The sequence below is a fragment of the Eptatretus burgeri genome, chromosome 13 (assembly GCF_056783735.1).
Source record: "Eptatretus burgeri isolate ZD-2024b chromosome 13, Ebu_testis_v1, whole genome shotgun sequence".
NCBI lineage: Eukaryota > Metazoa > Chordata > Myxini > Myxiniformes > Myxinidae > Eptatretus > Eptatretus burgeri.
The window spans coordinates 31,605,308-31,610,307 of NC_140973.1; the positions used below are offsets into that span (position 1 = coordinate 31,605,308).

A 5,000-nucleotide genomic window follows, 5' to 3' on the forward strand; every position below is an offset into this window, starting at 1 on the left:
TCAAAACATTACTCCATTAGATCATTATGAAAAAAAAATTGGTTCCAAAATTTGAGATAATTTTCCCATTTATCTCATTACATTATCTCAGCCAATCAGCAACCTCCTTTTGTTTTTGTTTTTAATCATGTTCATTGATTGTCTTCTGTTAAAAAAAAAGGTTTTAAAAGAAGGAATTTGACAATTTTTCAGAATTGAATTCTTTTACAAAGCTACTACTCTTTGTATGAGGACAATAGTCACAGACAGGTTGGTGGCCTCTTTGATTTTAATCACAAACACGTTAATGAACTCTGTTTTTTGCTTCCTCTCCTACAGTCTTGTTACCTCATCTCCCTCAGCCCTCCAACCTTCCGCAGCAACTCCAGGTTGCACCTGTCCTTACAGTAACCTATTCCAAGTTAAACTTCCAAAGTCAAGGCTGACTTAACTCCTGTTCCTCACTTCTCCCATCTGTGGAACTGCCTTCCTAAGGCTGTTCTATTACACTTCCCTCCAGGACTTCCAGCAAGCGATGCACCATCAATCCTTACCTACAATCCTCCTCCTTCATTACCCACAATCTTTCTTTATTTCAGGTTTTCAATTAAAAGCTTCCAGTTGTCATTTAAAACCATAAAAATAAAATTGTGAGAAACCGACCTTCTGAGGATGGTAAATCCATTATGAATCACGATATCCCAGCTATGCTATGCTGTACGAGCAGGGCTTTTAACCAACAACATAAAGGCTTTTATCACACAATACTGAATGCCAAACATTTTGAACCAACTGTCAATGAGTTTTCTTATCGAACATAATGGTGTGACGGCAGCACATTTACTTTTTAACTGTCTCGTCTGTTTCCCCAAATGAGTGGCTAGGGAATTGTAGACCAATACTTATTCCAGCTCAATATGTGCTAGTTTAATCCATTTCTGCAAAAAAGGTGCCCACCCACTAATTGCCAATGTTATCTGGAAAGGCAGGAAATATTAGGGTAGTGATTCTATACCTCGAAAAAATATATGATATATTATCATGTTTATCAATTACCATTATTGCTTCACAAATTGAGTCAGAGGAGGAGAAGTCGTAGCTGCAATGCCATTGTTGATTGATGCAGATAGTCTATCAGCTGTATTGTGCCGAATACTCACATGACCGAAACAAGTGAAATATGGTTTTCAATACTTGCTTTGGTACACAGATTATGAAAAGGTGTTCTGGATGCGTGAAAATGGTAGCTTATAAACAAACTGGGAGTCTATGTTCTTCAAATTTTGTTAATATTTTCTCAAAAGAAAAGTTCTTACAACTTTGCAAGTCACACATCAAAGTGTGCACTGTATTTCCTCGAACAAGTGCCGCTCTCGATTAAGTGCCCCTCAAGGAATCCCCTGAATTAATAAGGGCCCCGGGGCGGTTATTCGAGGAAATATGGTATTTGGTTTCAAAATTGCACTCTCAGATAACTCGTAGCTTTTCGGATAATCTGAGGGAGAAGACTTGTTTTTAAAGCGAAAAAGGGATCTTACCATGTAAATTGCAGTCATATTCGAATATCGTATGGTCTTTGATAACCAATCCATTAATGAACATAAAAAAAAAATCTGCAGCAACATAACTCTATTATTTGCAAATCGTTGTCAGTCATCATCATCTTCAACAGACGCATTGAAATCAGTTTGTTCTTCCTCTGTTCACATTTCATCACATTCAATGGCACAAAGATCCATACATTTCATGCACAACCATCAGGAGGAGTGTTGGGCATCTCAAAGATTGCTCATCTTCATATCACTGCTTGATAATTTGCCCTCATCACATGGAGAGCAAGTACCAATTTGCAAGGTGGTAAAGCATCAGGCTCAACCTTCCCAACCCTTGTACAATGGAGCTGATAATGAAAAGATTGACATTTAGCAATTGCTTTCCATAAAAAGTGCAAATTCTTCCAGTTTGTTGTGCATTTCTTCTGGTACTGTCCATGTGTTTCCAAGTGATGCGAAGACTTCCACAAAATTTTGATGCTGCATCAGCAATTTCAGTGCTTTAGCGTTTCCCTGACCAGCAAAAACAGAAATCGAATCGCATCCGGTGAATGCATGCATCCCAATCATTTGAGGATGCAATTTTGGCAATAGGCTTGATTTTACCTTATCGATTTTAATTATCCTGGTCTTTGACCCCTTGCCAAATTTCATGTGCACGTCTGTAAGCAGATAACTATGCCCAAGAAGTAATATGAAGACGTCTGTATCATCAGCTTGAATAACTGTCGGGCAATTTGCGTGTTTTGTATGGAGAATCGAGTATGTTTCAGCCTCTACTTATGAACACTCCAATGCAGGAACAACATCACATTCTTGTTCTGTTATTCTCGAGCAGGTGCTTCCTCCTGTCACGTACATTATCTCCACCCCACCCCCACTCGAGCTTGCCTGTGAACTCTGGCTTTTTTCCATTCAGTAACAAGAAACTTCATAATTTCTTATTTGATTGAATCGCCATTAACATTTTGCAAGACTTTATCGGAAAAGTTTCGAGAATGTTATTGCATCTTACATCCTCAGAACTTCCACAGCCTATTGTGGCTGGCTTATTATTAGGGTGGCTGGCTTAAGATATTTGGGTCTTGAGTTCAAGCCCCTATTATATTTCTGTTGAATTAACACCAGGCAGGTGGACTCAGCCTGCCATCCTTCTGAGGTTGGTGAAATGAGTACCAGCAAGCTGGTAACAGGTGGAATTGCACCAGTGGTACAGCCACACCCCCAGCAAATGATGCAGCCAAACAGCCCCATGCTGTATATGAATAAATAAATAGAACTTCCACCTGTTCTCTTGGCTTGCTCAGCATTCTTTGTGGACACACCTGGATAAATGTCAAAAACTACATGAACACTTTGCCGAACCTGATTTTACATATCTGAAAAACTGTTTCAGCTAATGTGTGAAATGTTGATCCACTAGAATGTTAAATCTTCTGAAGCACTGCCAATCCATCAAATATGCTTGTTGCATGTGTCGGATAGTGATTTGCTGGAAGAGTTCCCTTTTCCAATAGCTGTAGGAGCTTGGCTGTGTTTGTCTTCCTTGGTATGCCATATGCATCAGAAAAGGGCCACAGAAGTGGGCCTACCAGATAACAGTACACTTCTTTCAGATAAATTTTCCTAAACTGTGCCAACAGGGCCATTCACGGGAATAACGTACGGTCCATTGTCGAGGGGAAAAGTGAATCCTTCTGTCGGACTTTGAAAGCTTTCTTTAACTGCTTGAACGTTTTTAGTCTTTGCATGTAGCAGTAAACCAAACAAAATTGAATCGTACATCTCTTTCATGCTGCACTTACAACGGCCTTACATCCACTTCTGCTCATTTCCATATTCCTACTTCTGCTTCAAAGCACCCAAAATATCAACACATTCTACCAACTTGCAATTCATCAAAATATCATCTCAAAAGTTTTTATCTTGCTAAAGATATGGTTTTCCCAAAATCGAAATCGTTGAATGTACAAAATCAGCTTAAATACACTTTGAACGTGCGGGGATGGAGACTTCGAGAAACAGGGCGATTCCCCAAGAAAGTTACTGGAAATAGCAGTCCATCATAAATTTTTCAAAAATAGGATAGTGTAAGCATCATAAGGCACATTTTTCATTTATTTCGGTGAAATGAGTATTCATACGAAAATATGGATCTTACCTGATAGACTGAAAGCTGACACTCAGCCAGCTGCTTAGTGGCAGTTGAAACTTGCAGATAAGGAACAGAGTTGGTATGTGTGTTTACAAATTGATCCATTCAAAAGGAAAGAGGTATATAACGAGTTATTTTAATTCAGTGGACAGTACACCACACCACCGAACATTAGTGGTTGAGGAAAGAATGATCTAACGAAGGTATTTCAGTGACCTTGGACGGATTTGCCTGGACATTGAGGAATGGGTGATAGGAGTGGGAGTTGAGGTGGAAGGTCACAGTGTGGAGAGACATGATGTGTGTGATACAGACATGAGAGCAATGATGGCCTTGAACTGGCAGTTGCTCCAAAATGGGTTGAGCTGCCCTTCTGGATACCAAGTTTAGCCAAACAAAGACCGACATCATGACCTGGATGGAGGAAATGGTGGGTGAAAGCACACATGAAAGTAGCGCTTTTGGATTGTGACGATGGGACATCGGAGTGAATCAGAAAGGGAACAGTAGAGGAAGGAAGAAGAAGCTGTTTGGATGTGAGATGTTTGGAAAGGGAAATGAAGCATTTTATAATGTAATTATAAAAAGCTTTAAAAAGAACGAAGTAAACAATTAGTTCTGTAAGTAACAATGAATGATGTTATGAGTAGTGAAAGTATAAATGAAGGAATGTGTAAGAGACTGAGTTGTGGGGATTTGTTGGGTTATATAATTTTTCTACACCTTTTCTAATTCATTTTTTTTTTATAATTGGGTTGGAAAGAGAAATTAGTGGCCACACAAATTATGTTCACTCAAAATGGTTCTGCTAATTATTTCCGAAATGCCCGGGACAATATAGAAGCACACATTGCCTGATCATTGGATTTCTTTCCGCTCTGCCATTCTTGGTTTTTCAAAGCCGGAGTTGAAGCTCCGGTCATCTCAATTCTCCAGAAAAAATATCCCACACTGATCTTATTTATTTGAGTGTTAATTGGGCTTTATGTTTTGGTATGAAAGCCAATGAGTCAATTCAAATAAACTGTATTGCAGGATTATTAATTATTTCTTATTGCTTGCCGTTCACCTCACCATTACCCTTTTCACTAGTTCCTACACGCCAGACCTTGTGCTTCTTCGACAGTGTGTGCGTGATGGAACAGGGCGGGATTATCGGCCCTTTGTGCTTGCTCTCGCTTATGCCGGTATTCCCTCTGTCAACTCTCTCGAGTCAGCACTGCAATTTGGCGAACGTGCGTGGGTGGTAAGTTGCAAAGACGTTAAGCCTTTTGTGATGAAATTGCAGCAAAATCTTGCACTGTATATGTTTA

General features: G+C 39.5%; 1 pseudogene across 1 annotated transcript in view; it reads left to right on the top strand.

The window, feature by feature from the left end:
• LOC147014186 (uncharacterized) overlaps positions 1-5,000 on the top strand; it is a 170,627-nt pseudogene that overhangs the window by 70,054 nt on the left and 95,573 nt on the right. Inside the window, exon 4 of the transcript XR_015050677.1 lies at positions 4,780-4,933. The product of XR_015050677.1 is annotated as an uncharacterized LOC147014186 (transcript). The remainder of the gene's footprint in view (positions 1-4,779; positions 4,934-5,000) is intronic.